We start from the raw sequence: 14,332 nt of genomic DNA, 5'->3' as shown, positions 1-14,332 counted from the left end.
CAACATAAGCTAATTATTTTTAATTTTTAATTTTTACTAAGTATAAAGAGAACTAATCTCTTATAGATATAAACCAAAAATGATAATTCCCTTGCTCCATTTTTTATTTTTATAATATTAACTATGGTCCAATTCCTATCAAATAAATTCATTTTCATTTCAAGAAAATGAAGTAAAGATATTTGAGGTTAATATCTGGAAATATTTTCCCCTTGATACAGAGCTCTTGAGTACACAGTCCGTCTCAGATGAATAAAGCATGATTTATGGATTTATCCCTCTTCATTTGAAAAATGGTGAACTTTAAGTTCTATTACTATTCCATCACTAACTGGTAATGTTGTTTTCCTGGATTTTCAGACAATGGCACCAGTTGGCAATAATTAAAAAAAAAAAAACTCTTATCTACCAGTTGGTTATTTAAAGTATTGCTTTGTTATCAGTCTGTGTCAAATCAGACCGATATATTTTTGTATGCAAAAAGAAAAAAATCCACACTTTGATGGGAGTTTAAAACATATCTTGATAATACTGCAGATGATGGCTTCTGAAAAGCCTTTTAACTGCTCTGCAAGGTCTAAAGTAATTATAATAGACCCACACATATACATTCCAATCTCCCAATTACTAGCTCAACATATTTCAGAATATTTAGCTTACTTACTACCTACACAATTGGAGACATTATTGTTTTTTTAATCAGGAAACCCTTAGTTCTCCACTTCGATGGTTCTTTTAGAAGATTTCACAATTGCTGTCACAGATCCAGTCAGAATCCTACATCAAAGGGACTAGTACATTCATTTGCCTTCAAACACTTTGATATCGTGTGAGAGGGCTGCAACTTGCCAGAGTCCATCACATCACATTCAGACTGTGACTGTACTGACAAAACCCAAACACCCAGATGAAAAGTAAAAACACCCATGAATCATTTCAATGTTTCTACACAACAAAACTCAATTAGTTGAAAGTAATATGTTTCATATGCATATGTTTTCAAATATGAAACCAGAACTCAAATAATATAATCCTAATATTTTGGTTGTAGTTCACACAAAGACAGGCAAATCACTACAGATTGAATGGGATTTTGGCCATCTTTTATATTATAAAAAATGATTGAGGTGATTATACAATTATGTTGACAAAAACGATAGCTCTGTTTTAAATGGGTTAGACATATTTACTGTTTACGTATTTAAAGAAATAAGCTAAAAATAATCTACTTGCAATCTTATTTTAAAATAAGCATTGCTTTATAGTATTCCCCTGAGAGCAAGATATCCTATTTAATGACATGTAAGCTCCTGACTACCATCAATTCTTTTCAGATTTCTTTCTTTATTTAAAAGTCAGAGATACAAAGAGACAAAGAGAGGCAGATAAAAACATAGTTTCCATGTGCTGGCTCACTCCTAAAGCGGTTTTAATCCTCAGGCCTGAGCCACACCAAAACCAAGGAGCTTCATCTGAGTCTGCCATGTATGCGCAGCAGGCCCAGGACTTGGGCCATCTTCCATTGCTTTTCTCAGGCTATTAGCATGGAAGGCAGAGCAACCAGGATACAGAGTAGTATCTGCATGGACTGCTGCACCCCAGGTAACAGCCTAACCCATTTTGACAGGGACAAAATGCTATCCCTGTCTCTAATTTTTAATGTTAACTAAAATAAGCAGTACAGTCACTGGGTACTATTTTAAAACCTCATATATAATTGCTTGAGTTTTATTAACAGTAAACACTTCCAAAGTGTTTTGCCAATAAAAGTCAGTAACAGCAGGAAAAAAAAACTAATAGATGATGTAAATTATAGGTTTTCATATCTGGTCCTTGACAATATATACTGTAGAGATCAATAGAATGTCCCATTTTAGATGGCAGCAGTTTGGTTTCAGTTATTAAATAGCCATTTAAAAGAGGTTTAGCTGTGGTAGATAATCCAAAGTGCCCAAGTCCTGAAGCACAAAGATGGTTGGGCATCTCCCTAACGTTAAAGGCTCATCATTAGATGTCAACACATTACGCCATTCCTTTCTTCAGGTGCTTCATTAGCCACACCTATTTGTAATACTTAATATTTAATGACCAGAGAGAACTGCCAACAGTTATTTCCTGGAAAATGCCCAAACAACCCACATTATGCCCATGTTTGCCTCAGCAGAATTCCCGAGGGTAGGTAATAAGAACAAATAAAGTGAAATTGGTAAGAAAGTCACAGGGCACATCAGAGACAAGGTGGTCCAAAGGGCTTGTTTTGTTGTGTTTCCTGAGCCCCCTAAACATAGCTTCAAACTGCACAGGAAAGTCAGCACCTGCATGACTCAATTAATAGGAAATGTATTTTCTGAACAAACATACAGAGACATAGAATAACTGTATTATCAACCTGCCAGCAGAATAATACATGATTCCAAACATCTCAGAACACTAACCACCTGTGTCACACACTCAGAATGTATGTGTATGTGTGTACTTTTAAATTAATAAAATGATATTGACTGCATTACTTTTTTCATGAACATAAACTTTAAAAAAATAGAAAGAGAAACTCAAAATTTTTTCTTTTTTGCATTTGAGAGGCAAGAGAGAGGTAGAAAGACACAAAGACAAAATTCTCCCATCTCCTGCCATCTTCTCACTTGTGAAATGCCCACAAAAGCTGGACTTGGGCCAGCACAAAACCAGCAACCTAGACCTTCACTTTGAGTGGCAGGGCAATGATCGCTTAAGCCATCACTGTTGCTTTGTAAAGTCCACAATAAGAAGATGTTAGGAGCAGGAGCCTGAGCCACAGATGGAACTAAACTACTTTGAAGGGGGGTATGGACATTTCAATGAACTGTCAATCTTGTCTTACAATTTCACTTTTATTTCACTTTATCATTATCTTTTTGAAGTGTCCTCATACTCATGGGGAATTCTGGCTTAGAGTCATTGGCTCTAAGTTGTGCAGTGTGACGCTCATGTTCCCCAAGCTCCTGTACTTTATCTTCTGATTTGTTCCTGTCAGCCTGTGGTCCCAAAATGAGCCATGGACTTCAACTTTCCCATTAGTGTCTCTGATGCTACACCAATATTTGGCCCCAGGCACGTCCCTGACTCTGTTTCAACCCTGTGGACTGTGCTTTGGGATGCTGTCCATATTTTCTCAGCACTTCCACCCTGTTTTGTTCCTGGCTTAACTTTGTACCGTTGTCTCAATGCCAATATCTTGCACAAGTCCATTTTGCTGTTACCAATACAAGAACTGTTTGCTAAGCCTCAACAGATTAGAATCCACAAATTCACCAAGGAGCCAGATATAACAGGAACACTGATAGCAGAGAAAAATTATAGTTAGACCCCTGACAGCAGTGATAGGCTGCAACAATAGGGTTGCCACTGGTGGAGCATTCACATGCTGCCAGACCCTGTGTTAGACCTTTAGTTACATAATTCAGTTGCCTCCTCTTTAAAGAGGAGGAATATCACACCCATTTTAAATACGGAGAGAAATGAAATTTTATTGTGTGTATGTATCAGAGCTGTAATTGAATACATCTCTCTGACAACAGAGACCATCCAGTTTGGCCACAAACTGGAGAAGAAGATATTGGAAAAAAAAATTTGGTGCCATGTGTGTCAAAAGCAATGTAGAAGCTGGTGATTGTTTGTACTAAACTTCAGTGATCCAAATACATACAGAAGTGTACTTCAAAACACTCAAGGGAAGAATGGAAATAAAAGTGTATTTTGGTGTAAAAAAATGAAATTTAGGGCCCGGCGCGGTGGCGCAAGTGCTTAAAGGTCCTCGCCTTGCACGCCCAGGATCCCATATGGGCACCGGTTCTAATCCCAGCAGCCCCGCTTCCCTTCCAGCTCCCTGCCTGTGGCCCGGGAAAGCAGTCAAGGACGGCCCAAAGCTTTGGGAACCTGCACCCGCGTGGGAGACCCGGAAGAGGCTCCTGGCTTCGGATTGGCATAGTATCGACCCGTTGCGCTCACTTGGGGAGTGAATCATCGGACGGAAGATCTTCCTCTCTGTCTCTCCTCTCTGTATATCCGCCTTTCCAATAAAAAAATAATAAAAATAAATCTTTAAAAAAAATGAAATTTACACATTGCTTTAGTAATACACATTTTCTAGATGTTTTTGAAGCCTTCTTATTCCGTCCAAGGTGACAGACTACACTAATACTATCCACATGTAGATATGAAATGGTACACATGACCCACAATTATGAAATAGGCCAATTCAGTATTTGGGCTTTAAAAGAAGGATTATCCCATAGAGTTAAATTATTTCGTTAATATGGTAAAATATTTAAATAATTTTAGGCCAAGATATCAGAAGGCCCTGGGTTTCAAACCTAACTTCCCCTTCTATTTATGACAACTTGACCCAGTTTCCTGGCTTCTTCTGAAAGTAGGGACAAGTTAGATGTCAGGATTAAACAGGAGTCAGGGCAGCATGCTTAGCTCAACATGATAAACAGAGTTTTAAAATGTTAGTTTCAAAGAACATAAGCATAGATAACACATTTTAGAATTTTGTTCAAAACTTTTGAAAAGGAAGTTATTATTTTTAAAGACGCAAGTCTTCAGGCAACTGAGTCAGTTATTTACAATCACTCTTAATCTGAGGTGACTCAATATGTGGCTATGTAGATATATACGCATATGTGCATATACATGTATGTGTGCATGTGTGTACATAAGGTGCACACAGAGAGCCATTTAAAATTTCATCCTTTCTGCAACTTCACTTAAATCATGATGACTGCATATAGCTCTCAGACTTTGGTCTTTCTCGTATCCAGGGGTGGAAGCCTATGTGTAAGAAGCTCAGTACATGCAGCTCAGGGCATGTGAGTGCTGTATTTCTGTATGTTCCACATACTATAATCTCCTTGTTCTATACACTAAGGTTATATTCATAATGTACAAGGTAGCGGAGGGGGAGGAATATCCTAGAGCCAGAACTTGACCCAGAAAGGAATTGTGTCCAGAATATAATCACCAAGATATGAGTAAGCTGTGCTCTTAAAATTGCTGATTTTCATAAGTGGTTAAATGCCAAAGAGTGACTCAGACTATATAAAAGGTTGTATCCAGGTGCCTGATGCAATAGCCTAGTGGCTACATCCTTGACTTGCATGCCTGGAGTTCCCACGTGTGTACCAGTTCATGTCCCAGCTGCTCCACTTTCCACCTAGCTCCCTGCTTGTGGCCTGGGAAGGCAATGGAGGGTGGCTCAAAGCCTTGAGACTCTGCACCCACGTAGGAAGTTCCTGACTCCTGGTTTCAGATTAGCTCAGCTCCTGCCATTGTGGCCACCTAGGGCGTGCACCAGCGGATGGAAGATCTTTCTTTCTGAATCTCCTTCTCTTTATAGACCTACCTTCACAATAAAAGTAAATAAATCTTAAAAAGAAAGCTGTACCCAGAGCAGTCAACCTAGTACGGCATTTTGGGTGTCAGCCTGCATAATCTGGTGTCTGAATTTGTTTTATAGGTGCTACAAACATTTGGAGGACAACTGTGGTGGACAAAACCAGCAATGAGCATGGAGACCAGATTGTGGCTTTTGACTCTACCTTGTCTTTGCTGTAGCAGGCTCTTGAAATTGCACAGCTTCAGTTTCTTTAACAGCAAAATGTTCAGTAACACCTCACCTCTCATGGGTTGGTGTGCAAAAAGCTTAGCAAGTGGTAGGCACATAAGTGCTCAGCGCTGTGGCTGGAAAAGACTTATGCTGCTTCAGTTTTGCTCAAAGGAGTGAGTCAAAGCAGAATGGTCACTCCTGGATGACTTGTCTTCTAGGTTCAAAAGAGGAGGAAAAATCTTTCTGAAAATTTTCCAAATTTTTAAAATCAAAGGAAATAGATAATCATTTGGGAACTCACAAAAATCAAACATTTTGACATTTACTCTTGAATGCAAACCAATGGCAGAATAAATGAACAAAATATAACACATCTTCCTCAAGCTCATGGAAAATATTATGAAAAATCTGTGAATGGATTACACATTTTCTCATCCCAGGGAAAACTGCTTTTAATTCCATCCTCCACGAACTTTTTGAAGTTACCCTAGTACTGAAACCATACAAATTATCTAATATCACTGAACTGTACACTTAAGCAGTTGATAGTAAACATGATGCTTTATGTATTGTACCATAACTTTATAAAAGTAAGCAGGCAAATGTATGTAGGAATGGCAGAGCAAACAGAGGGCTATTTGAGCAAATATTCACACAAAAGATTTTTTTCCTGTGTTATCTAAAGTCTAAGAAATTTAAAGTCTTGGAAAAAGACAGACTCAGATTACCACAGTTTTTCATTTGAGCAACTTCGTATGGGAAGGGTATAAGTATCCACACACAAACTGATAGTTCTACACATTTGAGTTCCAAACACTGCCTAAAGTGTCATAGGATTAAAGTTTTGTAGCAGAGTAGAATATCAAAGTGAATTTCTGACACTTTTAAATTGGCCAAGCTCTACTATCTTCCCAAACATTCAAATACTGTCTTTCATGAACTTTCCTTAGTCATGCCTATATTAGATAAAATTGTGTGGTATTCCTTGAAGGTATCTCTGGTACCTAACTGCCTTTTTATTAATGATGATTAAAAACTCTATTTGGCCAGAGTGTTATGATGCAGTAAATTAAGCCATCACTTGCAAAATCAGCATCCCATATCTGAGCTTGCCCTGGCTGCACTTCCTGGTGGCACACCTGGCAAAGCTGAGGAATATGGCTCAAACTCTTCTGAGCGTCCACGAAGGGGTTTCTGCCTGGCCCTGGTCCAACCCCAACCCCTGCCCTAGCTGGTGCAGCCACTGGAGTGAACTAACGGAAGGATAGACCTCTTTCTTTATCTCTGCCTTTAGAAAAAAATTTTAATTAAAATTTCTAACTTTCTATTATTTATGAAAGGTGAAGAAACACAGACAAATGAACATCTTCTGTCCACTAACTCATTTTCCTGAAAACCTATAAAAGCAAGGGTTGAACCAGAGTAAAACGAGAATCCCAGAACTCAAAACAAATTCCCCTCTTGGTTAGCAGGAACCCAAGCACTTGAGCCATCACCTGCTTCCTCCCAGGTACAAATCAGCAGAAATGCTGGAATTGAAAGCAAAACCAGTAATCAATCCCAGGCTCTCTGAAATGGTAACAAGGACCTCCCAAAGAACACCTTTACTGCTAAATGTCTGCTCCTCCAATCGTGCTTTTAAAGGATGAATGCAGCCAAACCTACCTGTCATAAAGTTATAACATAGCTCTAACACATTAAAATTTCAGAAAAATTATATTATAACTCATGTATCACTATATAGTTACTATATAGAGTTTATATACAATCATATTGCATTTTTAAATAAGCCATTATAATTTTCAATGCTGTTTATAAAATTCGTAATGACTACTTTGAATGGTTACACATTGTTCCTTTACTGATGTATCATAATTTATATAGCAACTCTTCTATAGTGGGATATTGAGCAGTTTCTAAATTAAATCTGGTATTGAAAATGCTGCAATAAATGTTCTTTCATACATTTTTATTTCTTTGGAATTATTTCTACAGGACAAATTCCCATACTCAAAATATTTACTTAGAGATATTGCCAAATTGCTTTCCAAAATGATCATACCAATTCTACTCAGCCACAAATATTAGAGCTGTTTCTGTTTCTACTTAGACTCACTATTTTATATTTAAAAGGTGAATAAATATTTTATTCTCTTGGCTTGCTTTTATTTAATTATTATTTATGCTGAATTAAAGATCCAAAAAGCCACTGTTATTTTGTATTTTCTGGCACTTTTATTCAAATCTACTCCTACCTAATAAAGAAACTAACTCATAAATTCAAAATGAATACTTGAAAGTCACTTTTTATTTAATTTCTTGAGCCATTTTAGTTTACAAAAGATGCAATATTGTCATTTTATTCTGCCAAATACAGTAACAAAAAAAAATTTTGTGGAATGCAAAATATTTAAAATAATTTATAAAGGTCAAATGTAATTTTTAAACTAGTCAATTACGATGATTATGGCTATATTTCTGTTTAGTGACACAAAAATTATCTGATTAGTACATTAACTCATATAAAGTGCTTATGTTTGACTATTATGCTTCCTTTAAAAATGTGAAGGGTGTTTCAACACAGCATAGACTCCAATTGGTTAATCCCGAGCTTTCTTCTAATACATGTCCCAATTCCATAAAGACAATGATGTAGGGTCATGCTTTAACATATTTCATGCGTATTTTTAATAAGGAAAGTGCACTCTTTAAAACTGTCCTTTCCCTAGTAAGAGTTACATAACTTGGCACTCATTTTAAATTTCAAAAACAGCACAGTCAATTTATTCCCTCAATATATGGCTATAAATCTGGTCTTTAAATGCATTTTGCATGAAACAGAGCAATATAGGTTACTAAGGAGCATGATTCAGGTTGAAGAGGAAAAAAAAAACACCACAAAAGCAAAAACAACAAAACCCAAAATGAGAAGATTATAGATTTTAGAGAAGTAACAGCATGGCCTCTGCCATATTAAGAGGTATGAAATGAGAACTGTACGTAGTAGGAGGCATGGGATAAAACTATAAATACCCTCAGAATAAGTGTCATCTAACTGCTGTTGCTCAAAAACTCAAAACAGTATATTCTTTAAAACACACACACACACACACACACACACACACACACACATATATATTTTGAATTGGAAGGCAGATTTACAGAAAGAAGGAGTGATAAAGATCTTCCATCTGCTGGTTCACTCCCAAATAGGTTGCAAAGGCCAGAGCTGTGCTGATCCGAAGCCAAAATCCAAGAGCCTCTTCTGAATCTCCCACATGGATTCAGGGTTCCAAGGACTTAGTTCACCTTCTGGTGCTATTCCAGGCCACAAGCCGGTAGCTGGATAGCAAGGGAAGCAGCCAGGAAATGAACCAGTGTTCATATGGGATGCTGGCACCACAGGGTGGAGGATTAGACTGTTCAGACATGGTGCCAGCCCTCCAAACACTATATTCTTGCTATTTTCCCTCAAGTCAAGGAAAATAGGAACTTTAAGCCTTTTTCAAACATTCATATCCATTCCCATTTTCCTTTAAGAGTAAGTTTTTGGATGTTCCAAAATGTAGTGTTAGTGATAAAGTTCTTTGTTCTGAGGTTTACTTCAGTTGTGAAAATTGTTGGCAAATGAACACCATGAATATATTTGTCTTAAGGATTTACATATAGCTTGCAAAACTTACTCAGCTTATGAGACAGAAATTTTTAACAACTTGAAGAGGACTTTAAGTAATGTTTACTTAAATGATGTTTAATTAAACTCCAAGTTGCATCTGTAAGTTTCATGTGTTCAAATACTTTTCTCAAGCACTTCATTTATCTAAATACTGAGTCTTCTCAGGTACTCAAGTAGCTTTATGGGCTTAATAAAAACACCTGGAAATGCAGAACGTTATGTTTTAAAACTATTTCAATTATATTTATAAATATATTTAATAAATATTTTAGAAGAGAAAATTCAAAATTGACCTATTACTTGAAGGTTCAAGTTATTTGGGCTTCTAGAAACATAAATAGGTTTGATAATATAAACATACTAATACTAGAGGTCTAATCCTCTTAAATATTGCTAAATTTTAGTTACTTTTTTATTTGAAAGGCAGGGAGAGACTGAAAGAAAGTGAGCTACCATCTGGTGGATCCTTGTCAAAATACCCACAACAGCCAGGACCAGTCCAGGCAGGTGTCTGGAGCTCAGCCCAAGTCTGCCTCATGGGTAACAGGATCCCAAGCACTTCAGCCATCACCTGTTGCCTCAGCAGGAAGATGGAGTTGGATGTAGAGCTGTGACTTGAACCCGGACATGGTAAGACAAGATGGGGGCATCCCAAGCAGCATCTTAATTGCTGTCCCAAACACTTTTCCCATCATTTCTAAGCCCAATTGTGGATTTTTTAGAGATGAAATATCCCTGTGCACTAAAGCATTAAGGAAAGTGTGATACCATCTCAGGCAATTTGAGATGTTTGGGAGGTGAGGATGTGATGGGTGTAGGCCTCTTACCAATCCAAGTGAATTGCCGAACAGCCTGATATCTGAGGCAGCCAGTCCCAAGTGCAGTCCCTGCCCTCATTTGCCTTCTTAGCTTCCCTGGGTACCCTGGGGAATCTACTGCTTTAGTTTGTCACATTCATGATTGGATTTTTGCATCCCTCTGCTTTTTATTCTAATTGATGCATAATAATTGTACATATCTATGAGGTACATTATGAAAACTCCATACATTCCTCTACTGGGTCATGACCAAATCAAGGTGATTATCTGTTCCTGCTTCGTAACCATTCCCTCATGCTAAAAAGCTTCAAACTCTACTCTTCAAAAAATATAGATAACAAAACAGTTGCCATCCAGTGCTATAAAGCATTACATCTTAATCCTCACACTAACTTCAGATTGGTACCTATTATCCAATATCCTTCTGTCCACCCTTCCCACCCTCACAACACATTCTACCATCTGATGACCACTATTGCACTTTCTTGGGCATAATCAACATTCTCAGCTTACACAGAAAAGGGAGAACATGCAGCATTTTTCTTCCCACATCAGGCTTGTTTGGCTAAACAGAATGTCAATGGGTTTCATCCATCTTGCCACAAATGACAAATGACAGAATGTTGTTTCCACACATATCCTACTGTGTATTTTAACTACATTTTACTTTTTGCATCCTTGGTTGTTTCTGCATCTCAGCTACTATCAAGAGTGGCTGCAATAAACAAGGTATGCAGTTATCTCTTTAATATGGATTTCTTTTCCTCAGATGTAGCCCCAGAAGTCGGATAGCTGGACAGTACTGGTAGTTGTATTTTCAGCTAACTCAAGATCCTCTTACTGTTTTCAATAACAGCTGTGCCAATGTACATTCACACCAACTGTGTCTACAACTGTCCCTTTCCCTGCATGTGCATCAGCATCTTTACTTTCATCACAGAATTCATCCATTCTATGCTTTGACTGGCACTCCACTGACACGAGTGATGAGGAGCAAATTTTCATGTGCTTATGGGTCATTTGTATATATCTCTGTACCTGACTTTTACACACAGATAAGTAAATCTTAAAAAAAAAAAAGACAGAGGAGTGTGTGTGTGTGTGTGACAGAGAGAGAGAGAGAGACAGAGAGAGAGAGAGAGAGAGAGAGAGAGAGAGAGAGAAAGAGAGAGACTGGCCCAGCCAGAACTCAGGATCCCAGAACTCAATGCAGGTCTTTTGTACCAGTGACAATGACACAAGTCCTTGAGCTTTCACCAACTACCTGCCAGTGTGTGCAGGAGCAGGCATCGAGGCACAGTATGGATTGTACAGCTCAGGAATTCAGGCCACTTAGAACATGATGGCTTTCCTCTGTCCCACAGTCTGACACCTCACGTTCAGACTCATTCACTCATAGGTCAAGCAGCAAATGCTTGACTGCTGGATGAGACTTCAGCTGGAAGTTTGGGACACTCTTACAGCTATACCACAAGACCTGGGTTTTCTCAACATGAGTGGCCAGGCTCCAAAGACAATCATTCCAATGGTGGCAGAAGAGATGGCCAGGTGACAACTGTGCCATCTTTCATGCCCTTACCTCTTAGAATTCACCTGGAGGCACTTTCCACACATATCCCCTTCTAGAAGTGTATCACTAAAGTAAGATTCACCTGGGCCCGGCGCGGTGGCGCAAGTGGTTAAAGGTCCTCGCCTTGCACGCCCAGGATCCCATATGGGCGCCGGTTCTAATCCCGGCAGCCCCACTTCCCTTCCAGCTCCCTGCCTGTGGCCTGGGAAAGCAGTCGAGGACGGCCCAAAGCTTTGGGAACCTGCACCCACGTGGGAGACCCGGAAGAGGCTCCTGGCTTCGGATTGGCATAGTATCAGCCCGTTGCGCTCACTTGGGGAGTGAATCATCGGACGGAAGATCTTCCTCTCTGTCTCTCCTCTCTGTATATCCGCCTTTCCAATGAAAAAATAATAAAAATAAATCTTTAACATAAAGTAAGATTCACCTTCTGTGAATCTCCCCACTCCACCTCTCTTAGGAAAGATTTTCATAACATATTGTAAGAAAAGCATAGGCATGGTACCATGCTGAGAAATAAAATCTACCACAGTCTTAAATAGAATTTGCTGAAAAATGTAATCCCAATGTAATTTTTTGTTACAAACTCCGAGATCCTATATAGGTCAGTAGATTTAAAACAAAATCAGCACTGAACAAAATCATCAGTAACGTAAAATGAATTGATAGCACATTTTTAAATCTACACGCTACACATGTAATTGTGCAGTTATTCATCAATTGAGCAGAAATGTATTATTGTCAAGTGTTATGTGGATTTGGCAGAAAAATAACTGAATTCATTAGAAGAGAGATTATAACAGACGACACAATATATAAGAAGCTTGAGTGTAATTTGCGGCCTTAAAGCAATCATCATAAACAACAAGATTGGGGGAAAAATATGAGTTGCTGAAAAGAAAATCTTTCACAAACTTAGGCCTGGATTAGAATAAAAGTGATAGGAACCAGGGTGTGATGTGGCTTTCAAATTTAAAAAAAAAGAAGAAGAAGAAGATTTTTTGAAAGCTTTTAAAGAAACAGATTTGTAAATAGTTGTCAGGCACATTAAACAAGTTAGAGGCACAGAATCCAAGTTATCTCTGCAGCCTAATTGGCTGCATCTTAAGACTAAAACAAATGAATGCTAATACTTTTTATCACCAATTCTGGAGACAATTATTCATGAAACTGGGTAGACAAATCTCTTGGCCCACCTCATGGTGTTCCTGTATAAAGAGCATTAGGTTTTTTTGTCATGGAATTGCTGAATTTTGTCCAATTTTTGTTTTACAAGCCAAAGTAATAGAAGTTCTTACTTGCAAGTTACAAGTTCTTACAAAGTAAGAACTTAGTAAAGGTTTCAAAAGAAGTTCTTACTTACAAAAGAACTTTGCCAAGCCAATGTGAAGGAGAAAATTGCATTGTTTTCTCACAATTTATGCTGTCTCTTGACCAATTCACAACTTTACAGATAGCTGGTTCTTACTGACATCAATATCTCTACATCATAACTGAAACCATCTTGATTGTGATCAGAGCAATGGCTAATTATAACCAATAACATTTGAAAATTATATTTATTTGAACAGTGAATATCTGAATGGAGAATTTAATAAGCTAGTGGTTTACATTTTAGAGCATAAAGAAAATCAGATTATGAAAGTGTGATGGGATCTTCATAATTCTAAATAACCTAGCCTCCCGAACATTCAAACTTGTGTTCTGATTTAGCATTTTGAAGCCTACATGAGCCTAGTAACTTGAGTCAGTTTGTCTCTAGGAATAAATAGACCTTGTTGATCTGATCTGGAGAGTAGGCTGGATCCTAACAACGTCCAAGAAACTAAACCAGGTCATCCCGCTAATAACCTGTAGGTCCAGAACTGAATTACAGAAATCATCACTACATGATCTGAAACCACACACAGAATCAAGCAGTGGTTATTTCAGAGTTGCGCCCTACAAGAAACAAATCAAGTCTTGACTTCTCACTGAATCCTGTTCCAGGCAGTTTCCTGTTTTCTTATTGCCAGGCTTTATTTTAGATTGGACTTGAAATACTTCTCACATTGCTTTCAGTGATTTATTTCCTAGTACAATTAGATATCGTGATTAAAATGACTAACATTTTGAGATATTCTGTGAACTTCGATAACATCTAAACAAATTCCACCTTCCCACACTTCATACATTAATTAAAAAGCATGAAGTGGTCACAAAAAGTATGTATTTCTTTTCTCAAGGTTGAGCTGACCAAGTAAGACAAGTTTCCCAGGATCCAGTAAATACCACAGGGGTTTTTTTGTGTGTGTGTGAAGAATCATTCAAAAACACACCAAAATGCCTTATTGGATAAGTACATTTTGATGTTATCAGCATTATCACATATACCCCACAATAGAGAACAGAACAATAATTATCCTGCCATGCAGAAGTCATAAATTGTACTTTCAATTCTTCCATATTTTGAAAGGTCTGTAGGTTTCATGGACCAAGATATCACAAAACAGAAATAAACACAAAAACTGCTAGACTCTTCTGGTTTACAAAGACTTTTTCCAAAATAATAGAAAAGCTTTCTTTAAAAAAAGAAGAAAGAGAAAGAAAAGAAAGAAAGAAAGAAAGAAAAGACAAGAAAAGAAAGAAAAGACATTTATTTTTATTAGAAAGGCAAATCAGATTTACAAAGAGAAAGAGAC

Source organism: Ochotona curzoniae, unplaced genomic scaffold, assembly GCF_017591425.1.
Source record: "Ochotona curzoniae isolate NIBS_2020 unplaced genomic scaffold, NIBS_Ocur_1.0 contig_1482, whole genome shotgun sequence".
Taxonomy (NCBI): Eukaryota; Metazoa; Chordata; class Mammalia; order Lagomorpha; family Ochotonidae; genus Ochotona; species Ochotona curzoniae.
Note: the sequence above shows the minus strand (reverse complement) of the source record.